Here is a 16,688-nt window from a genome sequence, read left to right on the forward strand (position 1 = left end):
AAGATAGAATCTTGGAAAGATGGAATGCCTCCCATCCTCCTCACCATCTATAAATAGAGCAAACATTGGATGGGAACCACATGCACACACTCCATGTGTCTACATGCGACTTTGATTTCTAGCTTTCTTGTTTTATTTCTTTACTTTTCTTTTGATTTTTAGCTTTCTTGTTTTATTTTCTTCTTTTTGATAGCTTTACTGATTTTTTATTGTTTTCTTTGTTTTATTTCTATTTATTCTTATTTAGAGCTTTAGTATAGTTATTACTATTTTTATTTTTATTATTTTTATTTATTTTCTTGTATATTTTTAAATATCATTTATTATTTAACATTTATGATTTATTATTTTTATTATTTACTATTAAGTGATTTATTATTTATTATTTATTTGTATTATTTATTATTTATTATTATATTATTATTTATTATTTTTATTATTTATTATTTATTATTAAGGGGAGGGATATTACATCTGAAAGGTGAATCTTTATTGGGTGTAAGGACAGTTTTAAATGTTATAAGCTTTGGAACCCAGAAACAAGGAAGGTTGTATACAATCGAGATGTGGTGTTTAGAGAGGTGAAAGATGTACTACCAAAGGAACTTGAGAAGATAGAGTTTGAGCTAAAGGCCGAAGAATCAGACTCTACAGTAGAAGAGGAATCAGAAGATGAAGAGCCACTAACTCCAGCTGTGAGAAGATCAGTTCGAGAAATAAGGCAACTAGAAAGGTATAGTCCATCTTCTTTCCGTTCAAATTTTTCTTTATCTATTACTAATGATGATCCTATAACTGTGAGGGAAGCAATAGATTCATAGGATGGAAAACTATGGAAAGAGGCTATGGTTCATGAAATGCCATATTTGCACAAAAATGAATCTTGGGATTTGGTGGAGTTGTCAGCTGGAAGGAAACCAAATGGAAGCAAATGGGTGTTTAAGAAGAATATGAATGCGGAAGGAAAGGTGGAGAAATACAAAGCTCGGTTGGTAGTAAAGGGTTATTCCCAAGTGTCGGGAATTGATTTTGGTGATATTTTTTCCCCTGTTGCCAAGGTAACTTCTATTAGATTACTTTTATCTATTGCTGCTACTTTTTATTTTGAGGTAGAACAAATGGATTTGAAGACAACATTTCTTCACAGGGATCTCGAAGAAGAGATCTACATGAAGCAACCTAAAGGCTTTGCAGTGAAGGGTAAGAAAGAACTGGTATGCAAGTTAAAAAAGTCTTTGTATGGGTTAAAACAGTCACCAAGGATGTGGTATCAGAAATTTTATACATTTATAGAGGGACTTGGCTTCACCATAAGCAAAGCAAATCATCGTGTGTATTTTAAATTAATTTTTTAAAGTGGTATTTATCTGGTCTTATATGTGGATGATATGTTTCTGGTTGGAAATAACAAAGAAATTATCCAAGATTTGAAGACCCAATTGTCCTCCAAATTCGACGTGAAATATCTTGATTCTGCAAACTATATTATTAGCATGGAAATTAAATGAGATTAGGAAGAGGAAGCTCTGGATAAACCATAGGAAGTATGTCCAGACAATACTACAGAGTTTTAATATGCAGGATAGTAAACCGGTGAAGGTTCCTATTCATGTAGGTGCAAAGTTATCTAGTGAACAGTGTCCCAAGACACAAGAAGAGAAAGAGGACATGTCCCATGTTCCATATGCAAGTGCAATTAGTAGACTGATGTATGCAATGGTCTATACTAGACCATACATTGCAAATGTATGCAGTGGGATTATTGAGCAGGTTTATGTCAAAACCAGGGATGGAGCATTGGACATTAGTGAAGCGGTTTTTTAGGTATTTGCATAGCATTAGTGATTATGGTTTGTGCTATCAACGAAGACTAGGATTGGAGTGAGTTTTGGACATCTGTGGTTTTTTTGATGTAGACTAGGCTGGAGATATGGATCATAGAAGATCTACAAGTGGGTATGTGTTTAACCTATTTGGAGGTGCAGTTAGTTGGATGAGTAAGAGACAGTCTATAATGGCACTTTCAACTACAGAGGTTGAATACATGGTAGACACTCATGCAAGAAAGGAATCAGTTTGGTTGCAGAGATTGTGTTCAAGTACGGGGGTAGTACAACGAGATATAAGGATAGACTATGATAGTCAAAGTGCAATTTTATTGGCAAATAACCTTGCTTATCATTCGAATACAAAGCACATTGATGTTCAGTATCACTTTATGAGGGATATGGTTGAGCATAAAAAGGTGTTGATAGTAAAGGTGGACACTTTGAATAATGTTGCAGATGCATTGACAAAGTCTATGAGCATTGAGAATTTCTCTTGGTGTAGAGAAACAATGGGCGTTGCGGGGCGTGGACCAATGACTAAGCTCTCATGTGGCCTCTTGTGGAAAGAAAACAACAAGTGGGAGAATGTTGGGTGTGTTTTATATTCTTTCCATGACTACCCCACGTGCGAGGGGGTCACGGGGGGGCGGGAGCCTACCCTGCGCATTGTGCCAGGTGCAACATGGAGGTCACAGGGGGGGCAAAAGACCCCCCTATCAGGGGGTTTGAGCCGCCCCCCTCTACAGAGCCTGGGGCAACAGAAAAAAAAAAAAAAAAAAAGTAAATAAATAAATAAATTGGACCTTATATTAGGTGGGAGGGCTTACCTATAGTTTTGTGCATGGATTTCACACATGGTTTTGGGCATGATGGTTTTATGTCCATGGTATTTTGTAGATCCAATCAAGGGAACTACGATTATGTTCTAATCTCGGGTTAGTGGATTGGGATTTATGGATGCTTAAGCATGTATATATATGTATTGTAACATTGAAAGGTTTATAATGAAAAATCAATCTAATAGTCTCGGTCTGGGATCCAGGGGAAAATCTTTGTGTATATCTATTTTATGTTTCATGCTCTCGCCATTGTTTATTTTCTACTTTTAAGAATTCGTTTGCAGGTAATTTATGTATGGGGTTAAAACCTACATTTGAACCTCCTCATAAACAAATTTGAAATTCGTGCTCTAATGTGAATCCTACTCTGATACCATGTACAAATTATGGTTTATATTTGCAATTTCTCATGAAGTTTTAATCAAAATCACAAGACACATACCTACTCTACTGCTCTGGAGAATTCAATTCAGAATTTTGAACATCAATCACAAACATGAAATGAGTAATAACAAACATGCAGACAATATTTTTTTATAGGGGAAATAAATATGCTAAAATCCCCTTTCCTTCTTTCATTAAACTGGTGAATAGAGATGTATTATAATTTCTTTTCTCAATTAAGCACAACATGCAAGTGAATAACCCATCTCTCTACTTACTGAGAAGCTATGACCTAGACTTAGTAACTTTTTTCCTCTACTTTAGCCCCTATAACCTTGTGTGATTCCTTGAGAAATTAGGCCCCTACTATTTAGGAATGTCTCCAAAATGGATTGGACAATTCCCAAGGTTGATCATCTAATTGTATGCCAAACCTATACACTCAAGACTAGTCTACAACTGATGTTACACTGCCTTGGAATCTCCACCATAGCCGGGGAACTTGAATTCTTTGCATTCACCAGCTATTTTGGACTGATTCATCAATTAATTAGATTATCACTAAGTTTGACTCAAGTCTCATTGTACAGCTGACCTCCACGAGTTCCTCTAACAATTGGAACTAGTATAATTGGAAACAACTTGAAATAACTCACCTTGATTGCTACAAATTAGAAATCACCCATGTTTAAATTAACTCTAACTCCTCCAACTTGAATTTATTGAGAAAAATGGGTGACCCAAGCCATGTCACACAAGTTAAATGCATCCAAACTGTCTGCTGATGTGGAAATTTGAATTTTCTTAATTTAATCAAGGAAAATCCAATTGAGAATTTATTGTTGCACTTTTTAACACCATTAAGATAGATCTATTATATTTTTGTAATTTTTTAGGCTATAACCTTTGTTGATGTGTTTCCTCAAATTAAATGGTGGATTTTTAGGTCTTGTAGGGCCAAGAAGGGCTTTTCCTAGTAATTAGCTTTTCAATTCACAAGATTATTGTTGACCATATATATGTGTGTGTGTGTGTGTGTGTGTGTGTGTGTGTGTGTGTGTGTGTGTGTGTGTGTGTGTGTGTGTGTGTGTATAAATTCATCCCAATTTCACCACTAATTATTAGGGGTTCAAACACATAATTAGTAGGTTTTAGTTTGAATCCAAAATTTTGTATGATATTGAAAAAAGTTGGACAAAATGTTCTTAGTAGTATACATCATTTTGAAAAGAATGCCCATTAAAAAAAAATGTTTTTGGAAATATAATCTACATTTTTAGTAGTGGTTAAAATTTAATCATCTTCTTGTAGGTCTTCATTTGCATAGGGTTGAATATTATTGGTGATAAATTTTCTAAATGTTATCCTTATATTGGTAGAAATAAAGAAATTTGATATGGTAGATTGGGTGGGAGTCACCATACGCTTGCGACGTGTTATTGCCCAAATTTAATTGATTGTTGAAGGATCTAATCGAAAAGGTACAATCCAACAAGAAACCTTAAAAAATGTCATTATTGTTACCTGAGTTAAAGTGGGTTTCTCTATTAATATTACTAAGACTAAAGCAATGAAGAACAAGGTGAAGTTGACAATGTCCTTAGTAAAATAGGGTTTTGATTTTTTTAGGTTTTTAAAGAATAAGTAATGGAGGCACATAGAGATTCATGCCCAATAAAACTAAGCAAATGGATTCAAGGTGAATCAATTGGAAATAACATCAAGAAGAATTTCTAGAAATGTTTTCCTATTTTCTCCAAGGATTAGGTTTTCAGACTAAAACCAAGAGGAAATAAATCCCTTACCAATTTAATATCAACAATGAATTCAAGGTGTATAATAAGGGAATCTTCAATGGTACACATTCACCGTCCAATATGAACTATGACTTGCTGAAATTACTTAATACTTCGGAAAAGGAAAGAAAGACAAAGTATGGTACTAAATAACTACCAAATCAACAAGAGAAGGAAGAAAAAGAACATAGAATTTTTCCTTCCAAGTAATAAAGATCTTTGAATGGATTGATCTTGAAAGGATTGTACAATACTTGAAAATTCCATCATTAGTCCTCATGCACAAAAATAAAATCATGAAAGAGAAGCTTCTCGACTTGAGAACATTTGTCCACATAAAAATAGCCCTTTAAAACAAAATGCTCAAATAAAGTTATGTAAATTAAGCTCCAAGAGAGAGAGCTCCCAAAAATACAACCATTAATGATCTAGATTAGATCATTATATTTTCTATCATCCATCTTGATGCTTTCAAAGTGGAAAAAGTGGAGGAATAAATTCATAATTGTTGGAAAATGTAACTAGGTTCGGTATTCATAATTATCATTGCGCTTATGCCATTGTATATTTTATGTAAAAAAAGAAAAAAAGGAAATTTTATTTTCAAGCATGGGTTTCATGCTTAAGTCATATTGTTTTTTAGGCCAAGCATGTTCTTCATTCTTATAGGATTTATTGAGTCAAAATAATATTTGTCATTAGTCAAATTATTGTACTTCATTCAAGTCTTATTTTTACTTTAGAAAGAAAAGTGAAAAAATAATTTTTATTTAGGTTAAAATTGTCAATGTTGTCTGCACAAGACCAAGTCGACCCTTCCTAGACATGTCAGCCTTGGAATGGACCCATTCGACCTCTTGCATGTTTATATATATAATGTAGTTCGACCTAATTTGAATACCATCAGTAAAGTTCACTCTATCTTCCAAGAACAGAGACAAAATTAGTGAACAAGTCAAGCAAAAGAGCTAAAGTCAAACAAGAGAGAGGGAGGGTCAAAAGAGAGAGAAATATTCCACACATGAAAATTTTTATGCCCTAGTTTCTACCACATGTGCATAGTTTTAGTATTTATAGCGGTCGAAAATTGTAGACTTGATTGCAGGGGCAAAAAATTAGAAGTCTGACTATGGAAGGATTTGACTACTATTGACTTGAGTTGACTTTGACTTGTTGGAAGAGCTTGAAAGGAGGGATGACTTGGGTCTTGTGGGAGGTCTTGGTCTTGGATATTGGGTCTTTTGTTTCTCACTTTCATATGATTCTATAATAAAAAAATATTTGGGAGGGTTTTCCCCCTTATGGGGTTTTGCCCTAGCTTGGACCCTACATCTTATGTTCCTTATGTTTTTTTGATATTCATGATATATGGTTTTGGTAAATTTTTAATGGAAATAACATAATAAAAGTAATAAGAATCCAACATAATTCACAAGCTATTATCAAGTAAATATAAATCAACCCTAATTGGTTTCCCTAGTGATTTCATAACGTGGTATCATAGCTAAGGTGACGAGAAGGAAGCTTGAAGATCACCCTTGTTGCGATAAGTGGAAGACAATCATCAAGATCTACTTTGGAAGACATCACTTTCTAAGGCCATAAGGAAGGGGAGAAGGAATAAGAATCAAAGGAAGACTACTGCATCAACCATCCATCTCTCTCTCTATCATTGAAGGCTCTTGCTTATATATAATCATTTTATAGAAGAATCAAATTTATTGAAAACATCATCCACACTCTTGATGGAGTTATCATTGAAGTAACTTGAAGATACTATTATACCATCCATCCTTGGAATCATCATTCAAGGAAATCTTTGAAGACTCTTGGAAATCTTGGGAGAATTAAGAAGACATCATCCTCATTCAAGAATATCACCCTTTTGAAAAGTACTATATTATTCTCCATTTCTCAATCCTCAAATTAAATGTCTTCATTTTCTAAGGAAAGAAACAAACTCAATGGGTCAAAAACTTTCAAGCATGGAATAAGAGAATAGCTTTGGTGCTCATAGAAAATGAAGTCACGGACCATGTTATAGGTAAGGTTATAGACCTAGAGAAGGATAAGACTCAATAATTGGCTAAGTACACTAAAGTACAAGTTACGTCTAAATGAATTATAATTTAATCCATCAAAGATCATTTTATTCCCCTTGTTGCAAACTTGGGGACATCTAAAGAAATCCATGACAAATTGGTAAAAATCTATTCTGTTAGCACAACAAGTCAAAAAATATCTTTGATTAATCGAATTTAGCAGACTAGGATATCAAAAGATGAAGTTTTGGCCACATATCTTATAAAAGTTTCATAGTTCAAGGATCAACTATAAGCTAGGAAAAGTTGTTTCGGATTCTAAATTAACAACATGTGTACTTAATGCTTTACCTTCGTGTTGTAACGGCTACAACCACCCTCCAAAATTTTTCCTTAGCTTCGTTTTGGAGCCTCCCTACCAACCATCCATAGAAGCATGTCTTTCACTATCAAGTACACGAGCTTCAGTGGTTTTCTAGCAGATTTACAACCTGGGCATGATATCTTGTTGCATCCCCCTCATAGGTCTTTCCTCCAGATTTGGTCTAATTGTAGGCTGAGAATCTCCCTCAAGAAATTGCGCAAATCTGGAGGGGAACCAAAATTCCCTACAGAAATTGCGCAATCCTAACTAGTAGCTTGCTAGCCTCTAGAATTGCGCAATTTTTCCTATCAAACTTCACTGGAAAAACTATGAATCTATCCGAGCACAAATACTTAGCCCAGAAATTGTGCAATTCTAGGTAGCAATTAGCTGCTCAGCCCAAAAATTTCATAATCCCTCTAGGTAGCCAGCCGAGCTACCTCCCAAAAATGCATAAATTTTCCCCATCAGTCGAGAAGGTCGTTGAATGTTCCTTCTAGTTGACCGGTTCCCTCCGGGACCAGGCGAAACCGACTTGCATGCATGGACTTCTACTCCCAAGGCAGCATGCAAAGGCATCCCTTGATTCATGGATCTATTTTTAGTAGCTGGAGGTTACATGCAAGGATCATTTCAGAAACCTCTCACCAAGTGTCGCTTTTCCTAGATTTTTGGCATCCGCTTCACAACCCTGAATTTATCAAAACTCATCAATCGAACACTGCATAGCTCATTCCTCATATCAACCTTGCATCTCTGACATCCCACACTAAATCTAGGAGTTGTCGCTACATTCAGCTTAGCTATTTTGGGGTAAGCTCGCTTTCCAAGTATTGCGTTGCATTTCTGTCGATTTTTGTTTTTCACTTTGCGTGAGTGTTGTCTGCTTGATTTAAGTGAGTGCTTGTTGTCTTTTTTATGTATGTTAGCTTGTAGAACCATCACTTTAGTTTCCATTCGCATCTCACTGTTGTCGCATGCATGACACTATTTTTCATGGACAGTCGTCGTCGTGGCGACTCGCTTCACACACATGCATGCTTTCCCATTTTCCAAATCGTGCACTTGATTTTTTCATGTATGATCATTCATTCTTGTTTTCACTCATCTCATCATGCATTCAAACTTCTCATGTTTTTAGTCGCCTGTCGGCTAATTTGGGTTGTCTTGGCCTGAACCGTGCCTTACCCGGCTAGCACTGCAATTTCCAAAAGTGAAGGCTCTTCTCTCCCTCCAGAAATTGCACAAGTCTCACCTAGAACTGAATTCTAGTCTTGCATTGCACAATTCTTGGAGGCAGTGTCCTGCTAGCCCTAGAAACAGCGCAATGAAATTTTCTAGTTGCATGTCACTGCTGACTGAAATTGTGCATTGTGCAGTTTCAGTCCTCAAAGGCTAGGCTAGACTGTGCATTGCGCAACTCCAGCAGTAAGTCACCCTCTTGATAGCCTGGACTATGCCTTGCGTAGTTTTGGCAGTCAGTCTCTTGACCTCCCAATAAAAATTATGCAACCTTCATGATCAGTCACACATGTATGTTGCAAGTCAATTCTCAAGTTCGTTTTGGTTTTCAACTAACAGATTGCTTGCCATGTAGGTGTTCATCTGCCTCTCAGCAGCACAGATATAATGGTTTCTAGGAGAGCAGAGTCGAATACACCATTCATAGCACACTTGGGGATGCAGTCGATCAAGTGTCTATGGACTTGCCTACCCACGAAGACATCAAGTTGTTCGTAGACAAGGACATCAAGGTAAGATGGCAGAAGCATCACAACAAGAAGCACCATCAGGAGCAGTTGAAGGCAACATACCTGCACGCAACAAACACAAGAGGAAAATTGTTGACAACACAGAGGCGAAACAAAGTTGCAAGCTCAAGAAGATCCACTTGTGATGAAAGAAACATTGGAGATCGAGGCTATGAGGTGACAATGCGACATGAAGATCATGCAAAGGAAGAGAAAGGAAAAAAGAAGGAGTTGCATGTGCTAAAGTAGAAACTCGATTAAGAACAGAAGTTTCACATAGAAGAGAATGAGTTACAACAAGAATAGGTACAACAAGGGGCAAAACATGCACAGATGGATGAAACTGTGCCCGTACAAGTTATAGATCCATCCCAACAGTTGGCTCAAAGAAGACAAGGTGAGAAGTGTTGTTGATCGCATGCAAGGGAATTCAACAGCATGCATGTCATTGTGTGCACGCATGTAATCCACCCATCTGGCACATTCACTGAGGCGAAGACAAGAAGCGATTCTAACTGGGGCTGAACATGGAGTTTGACAGTTGATGCGCATGACCACCAGCACACACTTGAAGATCATCACAGACACTATGCATAAGTGTGTTGCTGGTTCGGCTGCACCCAAGAGGACCATGCACATGCTATTAAATGAGTTGGACAGAGGAGCCATATTGATGCACCTGGATGCAACGAAGGCAAGAGTTCGGTTCAACAAGATTTCACCATTGAGCACAGGGACACCATCACGGACGACCAAGCTTGGCATCATCTCACCACCTTCGACCATCACAAGAATGTCAAAGAGTTTGTCTCACCACAATGGCTTGAGTGGAAGTGATGTCTTGCATGGATTTCTCAAGCCATTTTGTCCAAGGAAACTTTTAAGGATGGAAAATTTTCTTGAAGTTTAAAAACATTGGCGAATTTCACTAATCCCTGATATGAAAATTATAAAATGTTTATTGATATATTTGTAAAATTATTCAAATTTATAATGATTTTATATATAGTCTCTATATAATGTTGGTGATTTTTAAGGTAAAATAATTTTATATTCTAAAATTTAGGCGAATCATCTTTTATAAAATTGGAAATTCGCGAATCTTTTTCGTGGAAAATCATGGAAAATTAGCCCAGTGGCCAAATATTAGCCCCTAAAATTTTCCATTATTTTGTCTCACATGGGCACATGTGCATTGTAATGTAACATCTTGTCTAGTGGAAGTTCAAGTAACGATAGTTGAATGTAACAGTCATAGAGTAGTTGAAGAGTCATGAGGATAGACGAATGGTCACAATGGGGAATGTCAAGGGTCACCCCACCCTTTTCTATAAATAGAACCTCCGAACTCATTGTAAAGGCTTTTCACCCAAGCTTCCAATAAGAGTATCTTAGAGAAAGCTTGGACAGTATTGTAACGAGCCTTGGCTTCTCCACTGCGCAGAGCTAGTATATCTCTTTGGAGGAGCAGAAAGGAAAATTTTAAGGACGTAATTTTATCTTAAAGTTTAGAAACCTTAGCGAATCTTTCTAGTCCCTAATATGCAAATTATAAAATGTTTGGCAATAATTTTGTAATTTTTTTTTATATTTCTAATGATTTTATATTAGTTTGTATAAAATTCTGGCGATTATTAAGGTAAAATAATTTTATAATATAAAATTTAGGCGAATCATTTTTAGAAAAAAAATTGGAAATTGACAAATAGATTTTTTGGAAAAAAACATGGAAAATTAGACCACTTGTGAATATTAGCCCCTAAAATTTTCCCTAGATAAGGCGGTTGGGGCTGTAACATTCTGCTGTCGGAATTAGTCATTGGACATGGATGTATTGTATGATTGAAACTTACACTTCTTAATATAATAGAGCCAACACGTTTCATGCATATGTTGTATTGTATTTCAGCTATCTTGAGTAGTCTAAATGATATATTTATATGTTTGCTTACGCATGCATGTGTAGCTATTTCTGTATATGTATGTATGAATCTTTCTGAAATGTGATGTTGGTTTAACCATCACTTTGTATTGGTAGCTAACTTTCCTTTGATGTTGTGATGCACCTTTGCTCGTGTGTTCCCTTCTTAACTCTGTGCTATCACAAGTTTCGAAGGGGTGCACTCACCTCACCCTCCGTGTGTTAGAACCTCTCATGCACCTTCCTTGACTTATTGCATATGTCACAACCTTTCTACAACCATGAACATCTTACTTTATGTTAGACTTTAAGCTTCTGTGGTAGTTTTTTGGAGTGGCATGATCCAGATTATCCATAGTATTATGTTCATGTTGTCGACGTTTCGAACCCCAAAGGGGGTCCATCATCAGGACCAAAATTGATAGAATATGAATGATAGTTTCTTGAGAGAAGAATCTTCCGACTAGAGTATATATAAACCTAGAAATTGATAAATTTTTATATAGAAGCCGACCCTTACATATATGAATTCTTTTATTTTTAATTTTAATTATTATAATAATTTTAGTTTAATTATTTTAATTCTGATTATTCTAGATTTAATTATTTTAATTATTTGATTTTAATTATATGTTAAATAAATAAATTAATTAATAATCCCTAATAAATACAATTGATTAAATACTAATTGTAAGTTTATTTTTATAATGTAATGTAATCTTATTCCTTTTAGTATTTTTATAATTAGTTTTATTTTAATTTATTTTATTTATTACTAAATAACTTAATTAATTAATTAATCACTTAATTGCCTCTGTGCGAAACCGCGGTCAAGGCATTACTATACGACCCATTGTTGGGACTCCTACACCCAACGGTCTGAGGTCTAGTTGGGACTTCTTACCGGGGAGATCCCCGGATATGTTGGCGGGTCCAACACCATCAACATTTTGGCGCTAGAAGGAGGGCCAGATGACAAGCTGAGTCCTCACATCTATTTTGAATCCCTGCATATCTATCATGACTAACTACAAATTTTCTCTTTCAGAGTGTATGTATTATGGAAACAACTTCATTATCTCGGAAAATCTCTCTGATAACTTGTCACATAAAACATACGATGGTGGAGGCCGCATAGCCTTGTTTAAGCATGCGACCAACATTGTAGGCTCATGCAAAGGACATGGAATCTTTGAAGAATACATTACCTGCGCAATGTTTGTCTACATGCTTCAAGGGCACCCAATGCACTGGTGTGCCACGCTACCCGAAAAATCTATTCATTCTCTTGCTCATCTGGTCACAGAGATAAATTATGCTTTTAATCACTTTAAACGTAAAACACTCGATCAAGAAATTATGAAATTATGAAAAGCACCCGATGAATCCGTTGAATAGTTTTACACATGATTTTGTAATATGGCATACCGATTTCGTGAAGATGAAATTTCTTGGGAATTTCACCATGGATAATTTGAATATCTTCTTCACATATCCGAAAATCCACAATTCTTGAAATCACTCGAACCCCAATCAACACACTTTGGTGATGGAGCTACGCAATCATAGGAAGGCACAGTGGTTGTCACATGTGACTCTCTGCCTTCACCTCATCAAACAGTTGTACCACTGCAGAGTGATGTAGGAGATTGTGCACACACTTATGTTGAATTGTCACATCCTCCCACCCCACCTTCTCTTGATATTTGCGTATATTTGGCTTGCAATCCTATTAGTTATCATGTGGATTCATTCCCTCAACCTTCGTCCCCATGTTCTGTTGATCCTCTGGATTGTACTATGTTGTGCTCTTCCATTCCAGACGCCTCACCTGTTGTGAACAAGGATCAAGCTATTGACAAAGTTGGTGTTGTGCAACCAACTTGTGCCATCATTCATGATGAGTGTGCACCAGAATCTAAAGAAGAACCTACAGTGAAGTATGAGTCCCTTACATTTGTGCCTCATCCTCTTTATCTTGACATCCCTTGTGATTCTGTCACTATTGATTTCCCCTATGAAAACTCATTTCCAAATGTTTCTACTTCTAATCGTTCACATGACACATCAGATGTCAGTCTTTCATTACATTGTGGAAAGGAAACATCTTCCTCTGAAAATCCATCCAATCTATCATCTACCATTTTTGGAAACACAGAGGGTGAACATCCTTACTTCTCATATACCCCTCTGCACGATTCATAAAATCATGAGGATATCGAAAAACATCCTTAATTTTCTGATCTTGGTTGTCGTGATCTCTCTACTTCTTCATCTAATCACGATGGTTATTCAATCATTGTTAATCTATATAAGAAATTGGTCTACAATGATCTATCTGTCGATGAAGTCAAAATCCCACAGATTGTCAAGGCACTTCAGCCCGAGCCGATGGTTATGTCAAGCCCTTGCTGTCCTGAGGTTGGTTTCACTTTCGATAAGAAAATTTTTGAAACACGTAAGGCTCCTCATCACTCTCTTCTTTGCATTAAAGATCAACCAAACACTCAGATTTCACTTCCTCCACTTGAACTACATGTTCCCATCACTCATGCATTGGAAGAATCTTACACAGCATGCACACTTGCGCAACGTAAGTGGTCTACCTTTCTCACATTTGATTGCATGTCACAGTTAAGAGAATGCATACACTCGACATCTACATGCAGTGTAGCACAACACCATGGCAAGTCCACAGAGTGCATGTCATGCACTTCCACTCATTTTTGTTTTGTGGACGCTTGTAAAATCAAAGTGTGTTCGTCTTCACTATTATATCTTTCTTGTTTGTTGGTTCACATAGTTGTATTGCTCGTGAACTATTCCTTCACCAACATGGGTCGACCAATGCGCCAGTGGCTACATTGGGAATATCACTTCACGTGATGAGGCCCATGTAGTGTTAGCTTAGGAGTAGCAGTAGTGTTTTCTTTTAAGTTTTTTGCTTGTATGCATGTTTGCTTCTTTCCTTGTGCGTTTGTTTGTTTGCTTGTTTTTTTTCTTACTCGCTCTGATTTCTCATTTGTTTCTGCTTCTTGCTTTGATTTTTTGTTTCTTTTCTTGTTATTGTCCATAGGTTAGTTTCGCATGGACCATGTGCGACTCTTGAAACAAACTGGGTATAGTACAAGTCTAGGACTTGTACAACTATCAACATTTGGGTATGTGTTGTCCACTCCCTTACGTAAGAACTTGTTGTATTCAATCCATGGTAAATCAATGCAAAATACGTATTGTTCGAAGTGAACCTTAGTGAAAACACAACACTTGCATGCTAACTAGTATCACCTACTCTAGTCAGTTGTTTTTGGGCTAATCCTTGTCAGCTCAGTCAAGTAGAGTAAGGTGAGGGGAAAACCTTAACAAGCACGTCATAGGTATAAATAAACTAGTTCTCTGAAGGAACAACCTCTTCTTCTCTCAATAAGTAGGGATCCCTCTTCTACATATGAAATGAATAAGTGCTATGCACAGTTATGAAAATGAAAAATGAAGAAGTGAAAAATTTCCAAAAAAATGAATAAGGAGAAAGAAGAGAAAGGCTTCCTACACAGAGAGGTGATGCAAGTAGCTACACCGGGGTAATGACCAGGCTCTCTAGCGGCGGAGCAATGCTTGTGTTCCTGCATGACTCCGCCGGGGTATTGTCCAAGCCTACTGGCAGTGGAGCAACACGAGAGATGAAACTAAAACTCTGATGACTATACTGCTTGTGCACCAATATACCCCTCATCCCTAATTGAAAAAATTATGTTGGCTTGGATTGGAATGTGTGTCGACCGACCAAGGGCTTGGAAGATGCTACATCTTACAATCAAGCAAGTGTGGAAACCAAGATGAACAAATAACTTAACAATGCTTCTGAAGGTGTTAGACTTTCTTTTCATCAACAAAGTCCATTAAGAGAGTTGGACTTCTACCAGTGTTTCGCCAAGTGTTGTAGTGGCTACAACCATCCTCCAAAATTTTTCCATAACTTCGTTTTGGAACCTCCCTACCAACCATCCTCAGCAGCATGTCTTGCACTATCAAGTACACGAGCTTCAGTGGTTTTCTAGCAGATTTCAACCTTGTGCATGATAGTTTGTTGCATCCCCCTCATAGGTTGTTTCTTCAGACTTGGTCCAGTTGTAGGCTGAGCAGCTCCCTCAAGAAATTATGCAATTATGAAGGGGAACCAGCCTTCCCTCCAAAAATTGCGCAATCCTGATTGGCAGCCTGATGGGCTCTAGAATTGCGCAACTTTTCCTATCAAGCTTCACTGGAAAAACTATGGAATTTGTCCCAGAAGGATGGCTTAGCCCAGAAATTATGCAATCCCTCTGGGCAGCCAACCCATCTCCCTACCAGAAATGCACAAATTTCCCCCATCAGTCGAGCAGTTCGTTGCATGTTCCTTTAGGTTGACCGATTCCCTCTAGAACCGATCGAAATTGATTTTCATGCATGGACTGCTTCTCCAAAGGTAGCATAAAAAGGCATCCCTTGATTCATGGATCTATTTTTACCAGCTGGAGGTTACATGCAAGGATCATTTCAAAAACCTCCCCCCAAGTGTCGCTTTTCCTAGATTTGTGGCATGCTTGTCACAATCTCAATTTTATAAAAACTCATCAACTGGATGCTGCAGAGCTCATTCCTCACATTGACCTTGTAGCTCTAATATCCCACACTCCATCTAGGAGTCGTCAGCACATTCAACTCAACTGTTTTGGTGTAAGCCCACTTTTCATGTCTTGCGTTACATTTCTGTCGCTTTTTGTGTTTCGCTTCGTGTGAGTGTTGTCTGCTTGATTTCAATGAGAACTTTCTTTCGTTTTGATGTATGTTAGCTTGTAGAAGCGTTGTTTCGGGTTTCGTTCACATCTCACTGCTGTCGCATGTATGACATTGTTTTGTACGGACAATCGTCGTTGCAACGACTCGCTTCACACACATGCATGCTTTCCCATTTTCTTAATCTGGCACTTGATGTTTGCATGCACGATCATTCACTCTTGCTTTCAATCATCTTGTCATGCATTTAGACTTCTCATGCTTTCAGTCACCCGTCAGCAGGTCTGGGCTACCTTGGCCCGGACCATGCCATACCCATCTAGAACTGTAGATTTTTGGAAGCGAAGGCTCTTCCCTCCCTCTAGAAATTACACAATTTTGGCCTAGAACTAACCTCCAGGCTTGCATTGCGTAATTCTTGGAGGCAGTGTCCTGCTAGCCCCAGAAAATGCGCAATGCAGTTTGCTGGTTGCATGTCAATGCTCACTGAAATTGTGCATTGCGTAGTTTCAGTTCTCACAAGGCGAGGCTTGACTCTGAATTACAAAATTCCAATAGTATGCTAGCCTAATGACAGCTCAAACTGTGCCTTGCATAGTTTTCGCAGTCAGTCTCTGGACCTCCCAACGAAAATTGCGCAACCTTCATGATCAGTCACACAGGTATGTTGCAAGTCAATTCTCAAGTTCATATTGGTCTTCAGCTGAAATATTGCTTGCCATGAGTGTTTCTATGTCTCACGGTATCACAGGTGTTCAGCTGCCTCTCACCACCACAGGTACAATGGTTTCTAGGAGAGTAGAGTCCAAGACACGATTTAGAGCACACTTGGGGATGCAGTCAATCAAGTTTCTATGAACTTGCCTACCCACACAGACATCAAGTTGTTCGTAGCCAAGGACATCAAGGTAATATGGCAGAAGCATCAAATAAAGAAACACCATCAGTAGCAGCTGAAGGCATCATACATGCATGCAATGAATGCA

This window comes from Pinus tabuliformis, chromosome 4_2, assembly GCF_031772625.1.
Source record: "Pinus tabuliformis cultivar Carrire ecotype Pingquan chromosome 4_2, CPIR1, whole genome shotgun sequence".
Lineage (NCBI taxonomy): Eukaryota > Viridiplantae > Streptophyta > Pinopsida > Pinales > Pinaceae > Pinus > Pinus tabuliformis.